The following is a 21,725-nucleotide window of genomic DNA, read 5'->3' as shown; positions in this document are numbered from 1 at the left end:
TGGTAAGTTGCATGACCGAGCAATAAATGGTGAAAGTAGTGTAGGTCAGAAGTGTAAAAAGTGGCCTGGTCTTTCAGGGTGTTTAAGCACTGGGGGCTGAGGTGGTTAATAACCTTAATTTAAGTTCCGATCCTCATCCCCATCTGTACTATTTACTAAATGTCCTGTAGCAGGCAGAGCAGGGCGGGTGGCCGGCCGTAACTCACTGATGTCACGTGCCTGCGCCGCCTACTTTATTCATAAAGTAGGTGGCGCAGGCACGTCACGTGACATCAGTGAGTTTCGGCCGCTCGCCCTGCTCTGCCTGCTACAGGACATTTAGTAAGTAGTACAGATGGGGCTGGGGATCGGAACTTAAATGAAGGTTATTAATATAAAAGGTTTAGTCAATAAAGCAGTGAGTGAGCGGCGGGGCTGGAGTACAGTGGCCGCATTTGCATGCCACCGGCCCCTCCTCCCTCCCCGCCCACAGGTTTAGCTCCGGTATATTAGGGCATCTGTGGATGCCACTATTATGGGGTGGGGGATATGTGGATGGCACTGTTATGGGGTGGGGAATCTGTGGGTGACACATATAAAGCAGTGCCATCCACAGATCCACCCCCATAACAGTGCCATCCACAGATCCCCCTCCATAACAGTGCCATCCACAGATCCCCCATAACAGTGCCCCCCTCAGATCCCCCCCATAACAGTGCCAACCACAGATCCCCCATAACAGTGCCATCCACAGATCCCCCCATAACAGTGCCATCCACAGATCCCCCCATAACAGTGCCACCCACAGATCCTCCCCATAACTGTGCCATCCACAGATCCCCCATAGTGGTGTCATGCACAGACCACCATTAGTTCAAAACCCACCAAAAGCACACCTTTTGGTTAAAAACTTTTTTTTCTTATTTTCCTCCTTAAAAACCTAGGTGCGTTATATGGGCCGGTGCGTCTTATAGGGCGAAAAATACGGTATATCGCTGCCCTCAATCAGTATTTTGTGGAAGCAGGTATATCAATCCCCTTAATCAGTATTTTGTGGAAGCAGGTATATCGCAGGCCTCAACCAATATTTGGTGGAAACAGGTATATCAAACTCCTTAATCATTATTTTGTGGTAGCAGGTCTCTCACAAGCCTCAATCATTATTTTGTGGAAGCAGGTATATCAATCCCCTTAATCAGTATTTTGTGCAAGCAGGTATATTGCAGGCCTCAATCAATATTTTGTGAAAACCGGTATATCAAACTCCTTAATCAATATTTTGTAGAAGCAGGTATATCGCAGGCCTCAATAATTTTTTTGGGGTAGAAGGAATATCAAACCCCTTAATCAGTATTTAGTGGAAGCAGGTATATCTCAGGCTTCAATCAATATTTGGTGGAAACAGGTATATCAAACTCCTCAATCAATATTTTGTAGAAGCAGGTATATCACAGGCCTCAATAAATTTTTTGTGGTAGAAGGAATATCAAACCCCTTAATCAGTATTTAGTGGAAGCAGGTATCTCGCAGGCCTCAATCAATATTTGGTGAAAGCGGGTATATCAATCCCCTTAATCAGTATTTTGTGGAAGCAGGTAAATCGTAGGCCTTAATCAAAATTTGTCGGAAACAGGTATATAAATCCCCTTAATCAGTATTTTGTGGAAGCAGGTATATCATAGCCCTCAATCAGTATTTTGTGGAAGCAGGTATCTCGTAGGCCTCAATCAATATTTGGTAGAAACAGGTATATCGAACCCCTTAATCAATATTTTGTGGAAGCAGGTATATTGCAGCCCTCACTCAGTATTTCGTGGAGGTAGGTATCTCACAGCCCTCAATCAATATTTGGTGAAAGCAGGTATATTAATCCCCTTAATCAGTATTTTGTAGAAGCAGATATATCGCAGACCTCAATCAGTATTTTGTGGAAGCTGGTATATTATTCCCCTTAATTAGTATTTTGTGGAAGCAGATATATCGCAGGTCTCAATCAACATTTGGTGGAATCTGGTATATGAAACCTCTTAATCAGTATTTTGTGGAAGCAGGTATCTCGCAGTCCTCAATCAATATTTGGTGGAAGCTTGTATATCAAACCTCTTAATCAGTATTTTGTGGAAGCAGGTATATCACAGCCCTCAATCAGTATTTTGTGGAAGTAGGTATATCAATCCACTTAATCAGTATTTTGTGGAAGCAGGTATATTGTAGGCCTCAATCAATATTTGGTGGAAGCAGGTATATCAATCCCCTTAATCAGTATTTTTTGGAAGCAGGTATGTGATATACCTGCTTCCAAAACACCTCAATTATTTTTTTTGCAACAACATTTTTTTTTGGGGGGGGGGGGGGGCAGCAGGAACCCGTTGCAAATAGTTGTTCCAATAGCGCTTGTCCCTCTATATAGCTGCAGTATCGCAACAGAACCACACACAACTGCTGCACAATAGAAGTGCACTGTTACAAAGTATACTATAGGTATATTACACCCCTCAATAATTTTTTGGGGGGGTAACAGGTATTTCACACCCGTTGCAATTCATTGTTCCAATAGTGTTTGTTCCTCTGTATAGCTGCAGTATCACAGTAGAACTGCACACAACTGATGCACCATACAAATGCACTATAATATACTTTCTATGTTAGAAAGTATATTATAAGTATATCACACCCCTCAGTATATCCCACCTATCGATAGCTCACCTATACCAGTCCTTAAAAGGACTTTTGTGGCCCTATTAACTAGAGTTTGGTCTCCCTAACAGCCTGTTCCTGCTCCACAAAGCAACCTCTTCTTTCACTGGCAAAACACAGAATGTAAAATGGCTGCCAGATTGGGTTCAGTGATAGGGTGTTGGTGTGTATATGTGCTGAAGCATCTCAATTGGCTGTCCTGTCCCACCTGAGGCATGTGTCAAGGGTCAAAATTCGGCGCAATGCAAAAGAATATGATGCCGGCGGACATCGCCATATGTTCACATGTTCAGCGAATTGCAAAAGCGCAAAGTTCGCCGCGAATCGACCGGCGGGCGTACCGCAAGGCCATGTCTACCGATACTTGTCCTATAGACAAGTGCAAAAGACGTTATATAGTTGTAAGATAAGCAGAGGACAAATTTTCGATTGATTGAAAATTAAATGAAATAAATCTGTATATAACAAAGCTGGTATAGACCCACTGTGTCACTTAAACAGATTTCACTTTGGGCTACTCCTAATCATTATCTAAGTGGCTCCCAAGTTACACAGGGCCTAGACCTCACCGCAGGAGAACCACCAGGCTGCTGCTTCTTGCAGTAGTATCGGTTCAAGTGTCTGCTGACCAACAGGGGTCAAGAGACACCAGTGCAGGGCACTGAGGGATTAGACAACAACTGTAATCAGGGAGAGACTGAGATCTGGGCAGGCAGAGTATGTGCAATACGATAAACAGGCCGATGTCAAGAGGGGCAGCTTACAATCAGAACAGGCAACAAGCAGAGTCAGGTACATGAAACAGCTGTCACGGGGCGCCAAAGGCGCACTCAGTCTCCCATCAGCTACAGACCTGCTGCTTAGCTTCGGGAGCGAGGATCTGTGTTTGGCCTCGTTCCCAGGGCGGCTTTGACCCTCACTCCCCACTATTTATATATACTTTATTTTCAAAATATATATCCATGACAATGTTACTTGCAAGTACAATCTTATCCAATTATTCAAAAGACAGTACAAATAACAAACAGAAATAATATTCGGAATTTGGGCGCGCAGCGGTATCTACATGCCTGAGTTAAAATCTGTGATGCACTTTTATCACAATGGTCTCTCAATGACATTTACCTATTCAGCGCATTCTGACCCTGTAGAATAACTCATCCATTAGTACTTGCGCCAAACAGGACCACAAAAATTAACTAGATGTGAAGGGGAAATGGGAAGGGGGGGGAGGGAATGGAGGAGAAGGGATGGAGGGGAATAAGGAGGGGGGGGGGGGGTTGATGTATTCTAAACCTCCTTGGATTTCCAGAAAGCTAGTATCTAGCCATGAGCATTAAGTTGGTTAGGCCATCCTGATTAACAGTTATTTTGCAGGTAGTCCTATTGTCCCATTCTCACAAACGCCCTATCCATCTGCTTTCACCAGGTCCCAAAGTTTCCATATCTTGAGGAACCTATCATGGCTCCTATTTATCCAACTAGTCATCTCCTCAAAATTGTAGATTTGGTCAGCCTTGGCTTTCCATTCTTGAATTGTGGGAGGTTTTGTGTCCAGCCAATGTAGTGGTATGAGTGATTTAGCTATTGCTAATAAATGTGTTATTAAGTATTTCTTTGAGGGGGTGTAAAGTGAGGAAGGTTTTGAGAGAACTATCATCTCAACAGTTATTTCAAAATCAGGTAGCGCTATTTTTTTAATTGCCTTATTTACTTCTTCCCAGTATTTTCTAATCTGGGGACATGACCACCATATATGTGATAAAGAACCTTCCCCTCCTTCACATCTCCAGCACCGCCGGGAATCAGAAAGACCTCTCTTGAACAAGAACTCAGGCGTTTTATACCACCTTGTAAGTAATTTAAAATGATTCTCTTGCATACGTACACATTGTGTGAATCCGTGTGATGTTGCTAATATTTGTTTAGTTTCTTGTTCTGAGAGTACGATATCTAGTTCTTTCTCCCATGCCAATAGGTATGGCGGTTTTGTGATCTCACCCCGACCTCCCAGCACCAAAGAGACTCCAGACACTCCTCTTTGTTTCACCTGGGTTGTTTCAAGTAATGACTCAAAATCTGTAAGAGACCTCAGAAACCTGTATTTCCCTGCCGCTCTCCTGCACACAGCTTTAACATGTGAGTCTGCTAGAAAAAAGGTTGGGGACCTTTTTGTTGGTTCTGTAATCATTTCTTTTAAATAATGTTCTCTGTCTCTCATAAAGTCGCCCACTTTGATCTGTGTTAAGGAAGACCACACTTCTGGGAATATTTTTATTGGTAATTCTAAGAGATCTGGAAGGAGATTCGTTGGCATCATTGGAGATGGCGTAGGAGCTAAAGAGCTCCTCTCAGAGCACCACATCTCATAAACCCCTTTAAATAGAGGGTCTATGTTGTCTATTATATCAGATTTTTTATTCGGGAGCCAGAGGTATTTTTGGAATAGATCCCCTACACTGTACTCACACAGTTCTTTAACATCCTTCTGTCTTTTTGGGTCTGCTAATTCTAGCCATCTATTAAGCTGTATCGCTTTATAGTATGTGTCTACATCTGGTAACCCGAGGCCGCCCCTCTCTCTGCTTTTTACTAGGACTTTGTGTGATATGCGAGACCTCTTCCCAGACCATAGGAAACTGGAAAATGATTGTTTCAGTTCTAAAATAAATCGCTGGGGGATATGGATGGGGACCATCTGCATGGTATATAAAATCTTAGGCATTACATAGGCCTTCAAAACATTCTTCCTTCCCATCCATGTCAAGAAAGGTATATTATATTTTTGGAGCAATTGCTTGATTTCCTCCTTTAGTGGCAGAAAATTATATTTAAGTAGATCATCAAAATTCTGTGGGATTTTGATTCCTAAGTATTTTATAGGTCCTTTTGACCAACAGAAGGGGGATGTTTTTTTAAGTTGTAGGGCTACATCTTCAGGAAGTGTTATATTGAGGATCTCTGACTTTGAAGTGTTCACCTTGAAGTCTGAGAGTTTGCCATATTCCGCTAGTTTTCTTTCCAGGCTGTTCAATCCTACCTTTGGGTTTGTTACAAGAAATAAGAGGTCATCTGCAAATGCTGTGCATTTAATCTCTTTCTCTCCAAACCTGATCCCAGTGATGTTCGGGTCCTGCCTGATCGCTTGTAACAGCGTTTCGGCTACTAGAATGAATAGTGAGGGGGAGAGAGGGCAGTCCTGTCTGGTGCCATTTGTGATATCGAATGTCGGTGAGAGTGTGCCATTAACTCTCCACCTGGCCTTTGGTTGTTCGTATAAAGTAAAGATAGCATTAATGAAAACCTCAGGGAAGGCAAATTTACTAAGGGTTGCTCTCATGAACTTCCAATTTACTCTGTCAAATGCCTTTTCGGCATCTATTCCTAGTAATATTAGTGGCAGCTTTTTCGTCCGTGCTATATGCATGGCATGAAAAACTCTATGAGAGTTGTCTCTCCCCTCTCTCCCCCTCACAAACCCTGCCTGTTCAGGTCCTATCAAGTCCGGGAGAAACCCGCTTAGACGAGTAGCCAGTATTTTTGCCCATATTTTAAGATCAAGGTTTAGTAAAGAGATGGGCCTGTAGCTACCACACTGTTCTGGATCTTTTCCCTCTTTATGTATCAGAGTGACGAAGGATTCCTGTGTTTGTCTCGTCAACTGTTCTCCTTGTAAAAGTACATTGCAGACCTCCATGAACTTGGGAATAAGTACGTCTTCAAACTTTTTATAATAGGCCAGGGGCAACCCATCTGGGCCTGGGCTTTTTCCCGGAGTTAAGCTGTTTATTATTTGTTTAATCTCATCAGGTGAGACTTGGCTTATTAGGTAGGAGGCTTCTTCAGGTGATAGGGAAGGGAGATTTAAAGAACTCAGGAATTTAATGATGTTCTCATGTCTTATCTTCGAATCATCTTTGCTTTCATTTTTATTGAGGTTGTATAACGCTGCATAAAATTCTTGGAAAGCTTTTGCTATAGCCGGGGTATCTGCGAGGGTTTTTCCTTTTGCGTTCTTTATTTTGGGTATATGTGTCACCTGTTTGGTTTTTTTGAGTAGTGATGTCATCATTTTTCCCCCTTTGTTACCATGTGCATATAATTTGTGTTGAAAGTATAGTAACTGTCTGGCGTTTTTTTGGGCAAGAAGGTTATGTAATTTAATTCGAAGATTTTTCAGGTCTTCTTGAAAGGCCCTACTTTCAGATTGCTTGTTTAATTTCTCTAGTGTTGCTAATTGGGCAAGAAGTGAGTCTACCTCCCTTTGTTGGTCTTTTTTAACCTTTGTGCCTAACGCTATGAAAATCCCTCTAATGTATGCTTTGTGTGTTTCCCAGATAACTGTTCTTTCGCTGTGTGCAGGAGAGTTGACAGCGAAGAAGGTCTCTAAATGTGATCTGACCTGTTTCAGGTTTTGCTCGTTGTTCAAGAGTGATTCATTTAGTCTCCAATTCCAGTCTCTCCTGGGGAGGGAGGCCAGGGTGAAGTTCGCCATGTAGGGGGCATGATCAGAGATCGTGATGTTTCCCATCTCAGCAGCACTAAAGAGAGGCAAAAGAGAGGCAGAGGTTAGTAAGTATGCAAGTCTTTGATAGGACTTATGTGGGTTAGAGTAAAAGGAAAAGTCCTTGACTGTGGGGTTAAGACATCTCCATACGTCTACTAATTGTAGTTCCTGTAGTTTTTTGTGTAGCTTACTTATATGTTTTTGCAAAATGTGAGTTTTCGCTGTGGACGAATCCATCAGGGGGTTAAGAGTCAAGTTAAGATCAGCTCCCAAGATTATGTGGCCCTCTGCAAAAATTTTAATTGTTTTAAAGTTTTTTATTAACCAGGGGACTGTGGCTGTATTAGGGGCATATAAGTTCACAAAAGTGAATCTGCGGCTGCCTATGTCTCCCTTTAATAGCAGCATTCTGCCTTCTGCATCCGTAAGTTGCTGCTTGATTGTGAACGGAATGGTATGATGAATGGCAATCGAAACTCCTTTGGAGGCAGAAGTAGGATGCATGCTATGAAACCATTGATTGTATGGATGAGTCTGCAGTTTTTGAATTTTATTTTGGCGAAAATGAGTTTCCTGGAGGAATATAATGTGGGACTGAATTTTCCTAAGCGTGAGCATTAATTGGCTGCGTTTGGATGGTGAGTTTAACCCTTTGACATTAAACGTTGTGATTTTTAAATCACTCATAATTGACTTCTGCAATCAGATTGTCAATAAGAGTCGTGGTAGTCTGCTTATAAGTTATCCTTTGGTATGTCTGGATCTTCAGGTGTTTAGAGGGGTCAGACTGGGTGGAGGGGGGGGGGGGGGTCAGGGATTAGGGGTTAGGGAACTTTAACAAATACAGAACTTTTTATATTAGGTCAACTATATATTATTTACTAGGCTTTAATTATCTACTCTCTGTCGTCAACCTCTATAGACACAGCCGTGTCTATTTTAAGGTAGACAAGAACCCCTATAGGTACTAGTTGTTACGGGGAGGTCTCGTCAGTGAACAACTGTTTCCCTGGTGTGTCCACTGTTCAGGCAGGGACTTAATCCCATACGTGAACCTCCGATATACTAGTACTGACAACAACAATTATTCCTCACTCCCCACTATAAATACAGGCAGCCTGCTGGCTACAGGTTTCCTGTTAATTTTAGGTATCTGGTGATTGTTTTGTTCCTGCATACTTACCTGATCCTGTGTTCCCTGACGATTCTCTGCCTGCTCCTCCTGTTCTGCGCATCTCTCCTGGTATCCTGACCCCGGCTTCCACCTGACGATTCTTTGCAGACTCCTTTTGTACTTCGTTTCTCTCCTGGTATTTGACCTCGTCTTTTCCTGACTATTCTCTGCTCATTCCTTAGTACTGCGTAGCTCTCTAGGTATTGACCCGATCTGTTCACGTTCCGTTATTTGTCTTGTCTGTCTTCCCAGCACGTATCCTAATTTAGGGACTGCCGTCTAGTTGTCCCCTGTCATTAGGTCTTGTGAGGCAAGTAGGCAGGGCCAGGGGTGAGGGTGGAGCGCAGTGGTCACTATCCTCCCCCCTGTGTGTAGTGTACGTTACCGTCACAACAGCAAATAATAGGTGTTAGTGTTGATCGAGCACCCGAGCACAATGGAAGTCAATGGGAGAACCGAAACATTAAACCAGGCACCCCCTGCTCTGAAGAGAGGAGGTTGTCTGGTTCACAAGAAAAGGTCAGAAATTGATGGAAACACCACTGAAATGGTTCGGGAACAGCATGGGGAGGATTTCTGGATGCATCTTGGACTCCCAAGTCGCTGCTGGTAACGATGTTGTCCGAGTAGTACGCCAATTTTACAGACTGACACTAATACACACAAAACCGAGGAAAAATTGTTAGGAAATATTATTTTCTGTATATTTACTTGTATATAAAGTGCAAGTGCTGCCAAAAATTACATGGAAGAGGCACTCCGATACAACCTGTATATCACATAAAGGAGGGCCTCATTCACATTGTGATACAATTGTTCAGGTAGTGGGACTCCTACACTCATAAAGCCTGTACACATTTTATTACACATAAAGGAGGGCATCATACACACCCTTGAAAAATTATGATTATTGGCCTGCTGGTGGCCCTCAAAAACATTAGGAGCAAGGGCCTGTTGGTGACCCTATAAAACATTAGGGGCGAGGGCCTGCTGCTGATCCTACCATCTAAAACATTAGTGGTGAGGGTCTGCTGCTGAGCTGACCATCTAAAACATTAGGGGCGAGGGCCTGCTGCTGAGCTGACCATCTAAAACATTAAGGGCAAGGGCCTTCTGCTGATCTGGCCATGGAAAAAATTATGGGCGAGGGCCTGCTGCCGAGCTGACCATCTAAAACATTATGGGCGAGGGCCTGCTACTGAGATGACCATCTAAAACATTAGGGGTGAGGGTCTGCTGCCGAGCTGACTCTCTAAAACATTAGGGGTGAGTGCCTGCTGCTGATCTGACCATAGAAAAATTTAAGGTTGAGGGCCTGCTGCTGAGCTGGTCATAGAAAGAATTATGGGTGATGGCCTACTGCTGAGCAGACCATCGAAAAAATTATGTTTGAGGGCCTGCTGCCGAGCTGACCCTCTAAAATATTAGGAGCGAGGGCAGCCTAATAAGCATGTTGATATGATGGAGGAGGACGAGAAAAGGAAAATTTAACCATATACCCTTTTTTGTGGTGGAAGGGTGCATGGGTATACATTATATTAAATACACCATAAAAGCCACATTTAAAGTGCCTTTATGTTCAGCCGCTTTCCTCTAGTGGAGTAGAGAAGTCAGGGGCAATCCATGCCTTGTTCATTTTGATAAGAGTCAACCTGTCAGCATTTTCAGTTGTGAGTCGGATGCGCTTATCAGTTATTATGCCCCCAGCAGCAATAAATACCTGTTCTGAGAAAACACTGGTGGTGCGCATCAGGGTGCGGTTGCTGGCGGGGTATCATGAAACTGTCCCAGGCCATGGAGAATGTTGCTTTGCCTCTGTTGGAACTGCTGTGTGTTCCCCTCGTCTCCCCTCCTCGGTTGCCCAAGGAACTACGCACTCTGCTACCAGCGTTGTCAGCTGGAAATTTTTGGAGCAATTTTTCCACAAGGACCTTCTGGTATTGCACCAATTTGCTACTCTTTTCCACCACAGAAATGAGAGATGAGAAGTTCTCTTTGTAGTGGGGGTCGAGAAGGGTGAACAACCAGTATTCGGTGTTGGCCAAAATGCTTATAACGCGAGGGTCACGGGAAAGGCAGCATAACATAAAGTCAGCCATGTATGCCAGAGTCCCAACAGGCAAGACTTTGCTGTCCTCATCAGGAGGATAACTCTCAATCTCCTTGTCCTCTTCCTCCTCTTCGGCCCATCCACACTTAACAGATAGAATAAACCTGCTGTGGGTACTACCCTCTGTAGCGGAGGCAACCGTCTGCGGCTCCTCCCCCTCCTCATCATCCAATTTGTGCTGAGAAGACGAACTGAGGGTGGTCTGGCTATAACCCTGTGTACTGTCTTCCCCCATTTCCACCTCTTCCGCATGCAAAGTGTCCGCCTTCATTGTGAGCAGCAAGCGTTTCAGTAGACACAGAAGTGGGATGGTTACGCTGATAATAATGGCATCGCCGCTCACCATCTGTGTTGATTCCTCAAAGTTGCGTAAAACCTCACAGAGGTCAGACATCCATGCCCACTTGTCGCTTGTAAAGAGCGGAAGCTGACTGGAAAGGCGATGACCATGTTGCATCTCGTATTCCACTACTGCCCTCTGCTGCTCACAAAGCCTGGCCAACATGTGTAATGTGGAGTTCCAGCACGTGCTCACTTCGCACAACAGTCAGTGAGCTGGCAATTGCAAGCGCTGCTGCAGCGTTGCCAGACCGGCGGCAGCTGTAGATGACTTTTGGAAATGGGCACACATGTGGCGCACCTTCACCAGTAGCTCAGGCAAATTGGGGTATGTTTTGAGAAACTGCTGAACCACTTGTTCTAGGCATGGTATGTGTGTGAGCTTGCCGAGCTCCAAAGCTGCCAACAATTTACGGCCATTATCAGACACAACCATGCCTGGTTGTAGGTTGAGTGGTAAGAGCCACAGCTCAGTCTGGTTCCTTATACCCTGCCACAGCTCTGCGGCAGTGTGCTGTTTGTCACTTAAGCAGATAAGCTTAAGCCGGGCCTCTTGCCGCTTCCCCACTGCAGTGCTACATTGCTTCCAGCTACCGACTGATGACTGACTGGTGCTGCAAGATGAGAATTCAGAGGTGGAAGTGGAGGAGGAGAAGGGGGTGTTGCACCACTAATGTAGGTGGTGGTGGAAATCCTAATGGAAGTAGGGCCGTAAATCCTTGGTGTCGGTAGCACCTGTACCATCCCAGGGTACGACTTGCTCCGGGCCTCCACAACGTTCACCCAGTGCGCCGTCAGGGAAATGTAGTGTCCCTGTCCAAAAGCACTTATCCATGTGTCAGTTGTTAAGTGTATCTTTCCAATAACTACGTTGTTCAGGGCACGGGTGATGTTATGGGACACGTGCTGGTGCAAGGTGGGGACGGCAGACCAGGAAAATTGTGGCAGCTGGGGACTGAGTAACAAGGGACGGCCGCCGCCATCAGGCTGCGGAAAGCCTCAGTGTCCAGAAGACTAAATGGCAACATTTACAGGGCCATCAATTTCTGAAAGTTGAGCATTTATTGCTATGGCCTGTGGGTGGGTGGCTGGGTATTTGCGCTTGCGTTCAAATGCCTGGGGTAAGGAAATTTGTACGCTGCCCTGGGACACGGAAGTGGATGTGGTCGCTGATGGTGCTTGCGAAGGTCCAGGTGCAGGGTGGGAGGCAACGGGGCCTGCGCCTTCGACAGGGGATTGGCCAGCACGTAACACAGGGGAAGAGGAGGCAGCAGTGTGACCTGCAGACACTGATTGTGGACCCAGGCATTCGGCCCACCTATTACGGTGCTTTGATTCCATGTGGTGGATCATGCTGGTGGTGGTGAGGTTGCTAGTGTTCACGCCCCTGCTCATTTTTGTATGGCACAGGTTGCAAATTACAATTCTTTTGTCATCCGCACTTTCCTCAAAAAAACGCCAGACTGCGGAACACCTATCCCATGGCAAGGGAGATTTCCGCAAGGGTGTGCTCCGGGGAACAGTTGCAGGCATGTTTGGTGTGACTCACCTTCTCCCTTTTGCCACCCCACTGCCTCTTCCAGCCTGTTGCGGTGCTGCAAATTCCTGCCCCTCTGTACTTCTGTCCTCGCTCGGCTTGCCACCTTACCAGGTTGGGTCAGTGACTTTATCGTCCACCACCTCCTCTTCCACTTCCTCACTCTGCTCATCCTCCTGACTTGTTGACCTAACAACAACCTCAGTTATTGATAACTGTGTCTCATCCTCATCATCAACCTCTTGAGACACTAATTGCCGTTGACTTATTTGCAACTGCGTCTCATCATCATCATCCACCTTGTGAAACACTAATTGCCGTTCCCCACCGTCATCTTCTTGTGACTGTGGATGCTCAAGGGTTTGGGAATCAGGGCACAAGCTCTCATGTCCCTCTTTAAGCGGGCTTGTCGAGAGGCCCAAATGAAGGAATGGTGCTGAAAAGAGCTCCTCGAAATATCCGAGTGTGGGATCACTTGTTTGGCATGACTCTCCATGGTGGGAGGAAGGAGGATCAGGGAGAGGATTGTGTTGACCAGATTCTTGTCTACTGAGACTGGACTTGGTGGAAGACAGGGTGGTGCTTAACTGACTGGAAACATTATCTGCTGCAATCCAACCAACCACCTGGTTGTACTGGTCTGACTTCGAGAGTGTTGTCCTGTGCCGCCCTGCAAACTGGGACATGAAGCTAGGTATCATGGATGATTGTTTTTCTTGTGCTTTGGCAGCAGGCACAGTTTCAACGTGCCCAGGGCCATGGTCTCTGCGTGCACCATCAGCATCACGGCCACTTCCCTGTCCCTTACTGCTCGCCTTCTTCATATTAAATGTTATATATGCTTGAAAGTATGTCACACGTACAGTAGCATAGGATTTGCAAGTGTATGCGCAAAAAAATAAAAAAAGGTATTTGGGATGTGGAAACGTCACACAGGAGATGTATCCTAGGTAATGTCACTGTCTGCAGCAGACACCGTCTACGGAAAAAGTACACTGGATGTCACTAACATTTTTGGGATGCGCACGCGTTACACAGGAGAAATACCGCACATAATGTCGCTGATGTCAGCAGCGGCTAATATAAAATTGCAGGGAATGTAACAGGTATTTTGGATGTGGAAACGTTACACAGGAGAAATACCGCAGATAATGTCGCTGATGTCACCAGCGGCTAATATAAAATTACAGGGAATGTCACAGGTATTTGGGATGTGGAAACATTACACAGGAGATGCACCCCAGGTAATGTCACTGTCCGCAGCGGACACCGTCTATGGAAAAAGTACACTGGATGTCACTGATATTTTTTGGATGTGCATACGCTACATAGGAGATGTAGTGCAGCTAATGTCATTGTCCGCAGCGGACACCGTCTACGGAAAAAGTTCACTGGATGTCACAGATATTTTTGGGATGCGCACACATTACACGGGAGATGTAGCGCAGATAATGCGCTAAAAATACGGTAGATATTGCTGCCACACACAAAATTCCTTAAAAGGAATTTGGGGTCTGTAAATTTTTAGCAATTTAGCGCAGGTTGTGCTAAAAATATATATTGCTGCTGTCACACACAATAGTCCTTAAAAGGACTTTTGGGTCTCTGACAAGTTTTTCAACTTCCCCAAACAAAATTGGGGAAGGGGACACCATGGGGCAACAGAGAGTGTGGGAGTGTGGAGTGTGCGAGATGCGTTGCCTGTGTCAATATGGACAGAACAACCATATTCTGGAATTCCATACATGAGAAGGAATATAAAATAACGTTTCCAATAATATGCACGACAGTAGGCGTGGTCTACTGGGCCATATGTCCATGTGAGCTGATATATGTGGGCATGATATCTAGACAATTTAAGAGAAGAATCAGAGAGCATGTTCTCTCTATTGAGGCGGCGAAGGATGTTGATGATCTGACCCAACTTCAGACCCTGGCAAGACATTTCAGAGAAAAACATAACTGTGAGGGATCTCTCCTTTGATTTAGAGGCATAGATTAAGTTATTATTTCCCCTAGAGATGTAAACTGGAAAAAAATTATTGGTCAGAAAGAAACTAAGTTGATTTGTATATTGGACACCATTACACCGAAGGGTCTGAATAAGGGTAATTATTTTGCCCCTTTCTTGTGAAATGATAGTAGACATTTTGCTTTCTCCCTTGGCCTGGCGTTGGTCCTTCGACACTGATCTCCACCTGACACGTAACATCATGTTTTTAACAGTTTTTTTTTTAATCAAGTAATTAGGTTATTGTATGATTTTAACAGATGTTATATTTTGGTTTATTGTCTACTTACCTCTCGTCTCTTTTCTTCCCTTTTTTCTTTTTTCCATCATTATTTTAAATGCTGCACCTGTCTGTGTGAGCCAGGGCTGGTGATGGAGTGGGGGAGCGACAAACCTTAGGGGTGTGCTGGATGAGGCCCTTAATCACATGAGAGATAATAATGGAAATGAGGGACACTATATAGTTAATGTTGTTCCTAGATATAAAACAAAAAAGTCCTATGTATAAAGATATAATTGTATATTATATTAGAGGCTTATCGTACTATAGTAGTATGCGTTTGTATATGTTTTGCGCCATGTGCGATTAATTTTAAAACAAAACCACAGGCAGGGTCATTTGCTTATAGGATGATGCATACATACCTGAATGTATTTGTAGAAAAGCCTCTTTTATGAGGTCCATCCTCTTTTTGGTTTAATTTTTTTATCTATACCACCGCATGTCACTTTTTCACAATGCACTTGCACTTTATTAATTTGCCACTATTTTTTATCACTTTCCTTTCCTTTCATAATTTTTTTTTGGCTTATACTATATTCTTGCAACAGTGTAGCCAACCTGCTAGGCATTATATGTGATATGTGGTATGGTGTATTAGCTACATATGGGACAATTGGGTTTGGATTACAATGTGTAATATGTAATTGATATCAGGATTTACCATTGCCTACTGTCTCTTGGTGATGTCATTTTTTGGACTGGGAGTATCTTGGGGATACACCTTTGTGGATCAGTACCTCCATCATTGCTGCTTATTTTTATATTTATTATTGTCTCTGATAATTAATTGATTTGTAATAATAAAGATATGTTCATTTACTATTCATGTGTGTCTTGTTTTTGGTGATTGTTGTTGTGTAGCACACATTCAAACTTAGTAGTTTGTCTACTTCTTTTTGGTTTTGCTAACAATTTTTCCTCTAAAATCGATTTTATCTTCGGTTTTGTGCGTATTAGTGTCAGTCTGTAAAAGTGGCGTACTACTCGGACAACATCACTCCCAGCAGCGACCTGGGAGTCCAAGATGCATCCAAACATCCCCCCCCCATGCTGTTTCCAAACCATTTCAGTGGTGTTTCCATCAATTTATGACCTTTTCCTATGAACCAGACACCCTCCCCTCTTCAGAGCAGGGGGTGTCTGGTTTAATGCTCGGGTTCTCCCATTGACTTCCATTGTGCTTGGGTGCATCCTGAGATGTTTGACCCGAACACCCGAGCACTTTTGTGTTCGATCAACACTATTGAGAATGTCTTCAAGCTGAACACATTTCACTTAGCATAAGAAGATTTTCTAATATCTCTGCATAGCACCACAAGCAGATTTCTTTTATACTAGAATCTGGGCAAGTTGTACAAAGCTGAAATACAACACCCTATGGGGACATGCTGTACCTCTATGTACCTCTAACTTCATATTTTTGCTTTGATGCATTTGGGGGGAAAAATTAGCTTGCGTCATCAGATTCAATGCAAACAGAGTGTTAAACAGTACAACCAGTCCTATTTTGGCATTATCATTGCACAGATGAGAGATTACCATCCAGTATTCTTTTTCCAAGAATAATTGTATTAAAATAAAATTATTTTTAAAGTTTGACCCATCCCAGCACCTGTACACATGCACACAACCAACTGGTGTATATGTTGCAAAATGTCTTACCATAACCTGATGAAGATGGCAATCCACCCTTAATGCTTGGCCACATTAATAAAGTCCTTCTTGAAAAAAATATACTGCATGGTAATCTCTCATCCACCTGATGACAGTGTTGAAATATAACAGTTTTTTCTGTCTTACTCTTTGCTTGCCTTACCTCCAGCAATAAAACATTACCGCTGGATCCAGTCCTGGGAAGCAGTCAGGGATATACATACTAAGCGCTATACATAGGTTTTGTGCCTTACACAGCACCCTCAGGTGAGTGAAACACCTTGGATCTATATTGTTACCACTATCAAGTCATAGTCCTTGACATGCAGGGCCTCTTGTTTCTCTTTCTCCATCTGACGTAATGTCCCAGAAGTTTTCTTCCCTAGAAGCTTTGCATTTAGGAGAAAATATCTCCATAGTTCAGTGATATGTGGAGGCACCCTAGAGGGGTATGTGGGGTGCCTATCAGGGATGCCAACTAGATTTTTTCTTTTTTCTGCACAACTTAACCCAAAATCATGGACGGTCATTTTTACGGACAAATTGGAAAACCATAATGAAGGATAAATATAAGTAATACATGTATATAGCTCAATGTACTGATCAGAACTCATTGCCATCATTTACTGTGAGCTGTGAAATGATGATAATTACCACCAAAATAATCTAGTCAACTACCAGCCTCAAAAAAATCACGGACCCCTCTATTTTTTTCAAGGACAGAGAAAAAAGTTGCCTATTTTTACGGACTGTCCAGACATTTTGGGATGGTTGGCAACCCTGGTGCCTATGGCTCCAGGGCATGGAGCACAGTGCCTCTTCACGGGCTCTTTAAATGGCTCTGCCATCTTCATGATGCCATTCTCTGCAGGTCCAAAAGCAGAATATGGGGTTTGACTAATGTAAACCTATATTCTGAAACCATATGGTAAGGACATGAAAGTCCTTGCAGAGACACGTGTATTATTGGATCACTATTATTGCTTGTAGATGGAAGCATTTCAATAATATGAGGCTACAGATTTTTATTACAGTATTGATGGTCTATCCTCAGAAAACGCCATCAATATTAGATTGGTGGGGGTCTGACTCTCTGCACTCATGCCCCTGCTGTGTGAAGGGGCCAAATATTTTCAACACCTGATATTTTTAAGAAAAATGCGCTTGACCACATTTGTGGTTTATTTCCTATAAAACACAATTTAAACACATATTATACTTGTGTTATTACCAGAAAAGAAACAAAACATTATTTTAATATGTAAAATGAAAACCATGGCAAATAAACATAGTATCAGCCAGTGCTGACTGGTATAGCTCTTTGAACAGCAAAAAAGCTATTTAATGTATTGCTAAGTCATCAAGCTCTATACATCAAAATGATTCCTGAAGAGAATAAATGTAAAAAACAGCCTTTTGATTATAGGCAAGTTAGCATTAATATATCAGTGCATTTTATAATGAATGCCACTACATTTTGCATGTCTGCATATTTCCCCTTTTATTAGCATAAAAAACTCTTAGTTCTAAACCTCTTCTGCAAATGATCTGTGTCCACCAGAAATATATTAACAATTTTATTGAAAAACTGCGTTCTTCAATAAACCTCAGTATGAACCTGAAGTCCAGCTAATAGGAACTATTTATCACTGCAAACAGACAGATTTTTACACACTCACAATTTCCACATTTTTCTATACATGTGTTTTGTCAGGGATGGAAATATACCCATTACATTCATTTATCTTCTAGAGTTTTTCATAATTTTCCATTCAGAAATAAGGATTTATGCTATCTTGAATTTCACATAAATGAAACCCTTATTATCTGGGCCTAACGTATAGCAAGAACTATTGCTAGAAAATATTTCAAGTGCTTGTGTTATTCCAGGCTGATTAGTAATTCACATTAGGAAGCAATAAAACAATTGAACTGTGGCTCCCTAAACTGCTCATAAGCAAACAGATCCTGTAATGATCCATTATTATGGGTAAAGCTCATTTTATAGTAAAATTTTGTATGGAACATATTTACAGATATTCATTATTGGAGCAGTAAACTTACATAGACCAGTTGAGAATGATCTAGGAAAGGCCACCAGGGGAATGTGAAGTGAAGGCAAATATGGTTGGTAAGGCCTACTATGGGTTTATTGAGGGGCTCTGTAGCAGGCACTGATATATGGGGGGCCTGTATGGTAAGCTCTGGTATAGGGGCAGTATTTTAGTGTGGCATGCTATCAAGGGAGACCAGTTAGAATCGGTTGTTGGTAGGGATGAGCGAACCCGAGGAAGTTCGGGTTCGCCGGGTTCTGCCGAACTTCAGGTTCAAGTTTGGGTTCGGGATCCGAACCTGACCCCGAATCCCCGAACGTCACTTAATATGGCTATATCGGAAAATAATAACATTCTTAAGACAGAATGAAAAAGAATATGGCCATTTAGGGTTAAAAACAACTCATCTCATCCACTTGATCGCACTGCAACATTCTCTTCTATCTTCATTCAGCAGGACCTGTCAAAGGACGTGGTGAGCGCGATGACATACCCGCACTTTCCTACATGATGAGCGTGGTGATGTCATTGTGCACATGACAGGTCCTTTGACAGATCCTGCTGAATGAAGATAGAAGAGAATGTTGCAGCGCGATCGAGTGGATGAGGTGAGTTGTTTTTAACCTGTATATGGCCATATTCTTTAGCATTCTGTCTTAAGAATGCTATTATTTTCCAATACAACTGTTATAATGGATAATAATAAAATTACCTGAACACTGAACCCGGACTTCAGTGAAAGAGTCCAGGTACCCGAACTCACAAAGTTCAGTACGAACCCGAACTTTGCAGTTTGGGTTCGCTCATCCCTAGTTGTTGCGACCATGTTTTAGCCAGTTTTAGTTTTATTTGAGGCAATGAGTCAATGTAATAGCTACCTTCAGATGAACTCAAAAAAGTACACTGAGGAATTTTTATGTCCCTACTGGTGACTAAATAGATAAACATGCAAGCAAAACACTCCGTTTTTTTATTTGAGAAACCTTTGAAGAAATGTTTCCTTAACTTTATGAAGGTCCAACAGATGTTAAATTAATGTACTACATAAATAAGGACTAGACCCAAGCCCTGAAAGATGGACTTTTTTTTACAGTGCCTTGAAAAAGTATTTATACTCCTTGAACATTTCCAAATTTTTTCATGTTACACCTACAAACTTACATTTTATTGTCATTTTATGTGATAGACCAACTCAAAGTAACAAATATGTATGAAGTGAAAAGTGCATTTGTATTCAGCTCCCTGAGTCAATACTTTTTAAGACTACCTTTCGCTGCCATTACAGCTGCAAGTCTTTTGGGGTATGTATGTCTCTACCAGTTTGCAAATTGTTGCCCATTCTTCTTAGCTCAAGCTAATTCACATTGGATGGAGAGCATTTTTGAACAGCAATTTTTAAGTCTTGCCACATATTCTCAATGGGATTTAGGTCTGGACTTTGACTAGGCCATTCTAACACATAAATATGCTTTGATCTAAACCTTTCCATTGTAGCTCTGGCTGTATGTTTAGGGTCATTGTCCTGCTGGAAGGTGAACCTTCGCCCTAGTCTCCGGTCTTTTGCAGCCTCTACCATGTTTTCCTTCAGGATTGCCCTGTATTTAGCTCCATCCATCTTCCCATCAACTTTGAGCAGCTTCCCTGTCCCTGCCACCACATGTTTCATGGTGCAGATGGTGTGTTTAGTGCAGTCTTAGTTTTCCGCCACGTATGGCGTTTTGCATTTAGGCCAAAATGTTTAACTTTGGTCTCATCTGACCAGAGCACCGTCTTCTACACGTTTGCTGTGTCCCTTATATGGCTTATAGTTTGCTTTCAGTAATGGCATTCTTCTTGCCACTCTTCCATAAAGGCCAGACTAATAGTTGTCCTGGGACAGATTCTCCCACCTGAGCTGTGAATCTCTGCAGCTCCTCCGGAGTGACCATGGGCTTCTTGTCTGCTTCTCTAATTAGTGCTCTCCTTGCCTGGTCTGTCAGTTTAGGTAGATAGGCATGTCTTGGTAGGTTTGCAGTTGTGCCATACTCTTTCCATTTTCAGATGATGGATTGAACAGTGCTCCGTGAGATGTTCAGAGCTTCGGATATTTTTTTATAACCACTTCTCCACAACTTTATTCTTGACCTGTGTGATGTGCTCTATGGTTTTCATGTTGTTGTTTGATCACTAATGTTCTCTAACAAATCTCTTAGGCCTTCATAGAACAGCGGTAGTTATACTGAGAACAAATTACACACAGGTGGACTCTATTTACTAATTAGGTGACTTCTGAAGGTATTTAGTCATATTGGATTTTATTTAGGGTTATCAGAGTACAGGGGGGTGAGCAAAAATTCTCCACACTTTTCAGATTTAATTTTTTTTACAAATTTTGAACACCGTGTATCATTTTTTTTCACTTCACACATTCTTGCTACTTTTGTTGGTCTATAAAATCCATCAAAAATAAAAATGCAGCCACAAAATTGGATATTTTTTTAAAAGCATCCTAAACTCTAATTGTGAGAAGTACATACCTTATGGGAATAAAAGGGTGAGGAACAAGAAAAAAGCAATGTGGACAAATAGAAATGTAAAGTAAGCCATAAAGGACAAAAATAAAGCACTTAAATTACTAAAATAGGAGGGTAGTAAGGAAGCATTGAATAACTATAAGGAAAAATATATATATATATATATATGTAAATGACAAATAAAAGCAGCCAAACTAGAGACAAAGAGATTCATTGCCAAAGAGAGTAAAACTAACCCTAAAATGTCCTTCAATTATTTAAATGGTAAAAAGTATAAATATGAAGGTGTCAGCCCTTTACAGAGTGATGAAGGGGGGAGTTGCAGAGAGTGATGAGGAGAAAGCAAAGCTATTAAATATTTTTTTCTCCACTGTATTTACTGAGGAAAATGTCAGGTGAAATGCAGAATGTAAAAGTAAATTTCCCATTAAAAGTGGCCTTTCGGACCCAGGAAGAAGTGCAGCGGCGTCTTAAATAGATTAAAATCGACAACTTGCCGTAACCACACGGCATACAGGTCCATATCCTAAAAGAATTAAGTAATGTAATAGACAGAGCCTTATCTCTAAAATTGAAGGGCTCTATATTGACAGGGAGTATTCGACAGGATTGGCGCCTAGCAAATGTGGTGCAATATTCAAAAAGGAATCAAAAACAGACCCTGGAAACTATAGGCTGGTAAGTTTAACATCTGTCGTGGGTAAACTATTTAAAGGTTTTCTGCGAGATGCTATCTTGAAGTAACTCAATGAAAATAAGCAAATAATGCCATATCAGCATGGCTTCATGAGGGATCGGTCATGTCAAACTAATTTAATCAGTTTCTATGAGGAGGTAAGTTCTAAACTTGACCTGGGTGAGTCAATGT

The 21,725-nt window shown here is 42.5% G+C and overlaps 1 long non-coding RNA gene across 1 annotated transcript; it reads left to right on the top strand.

Moving 5' to 3' along the window:
• The first annotated feature begins 413 nt into the window (after positions 1–413).
• On the top strand, positions 414–20,323 carry LOC120998281. Its single transcript, XR_005778325.1, has 3 exons — positions 414–424; positions 581–582; positions 20,202–20,323. It is a non-coding gene; the product is annotated as an uncharacterized LOC120998281 (long non-coding RNA).
• Positions 20,324–21,725: the final 1,402 nt, after the last annotated feature.

This window comes from Bufo bufo, chromosome 4 (genome assembly GCF_905171765.1).
Source record: "Bufo bufo chromosome 4, aBufBuf1.1, whole genome shotgun sequence".
Taxonomy (NCBI): Eukaryota; Metazoa; Chordata; class Amphibia; order Anura; family Bufonidae; genus Bufo; species Bufo bufo.
The sequence above is the reverse complement of the archived record's forward strand: the minus strand, read 5'-3'. Positions and strand labels throughout refer to the sequence as shown.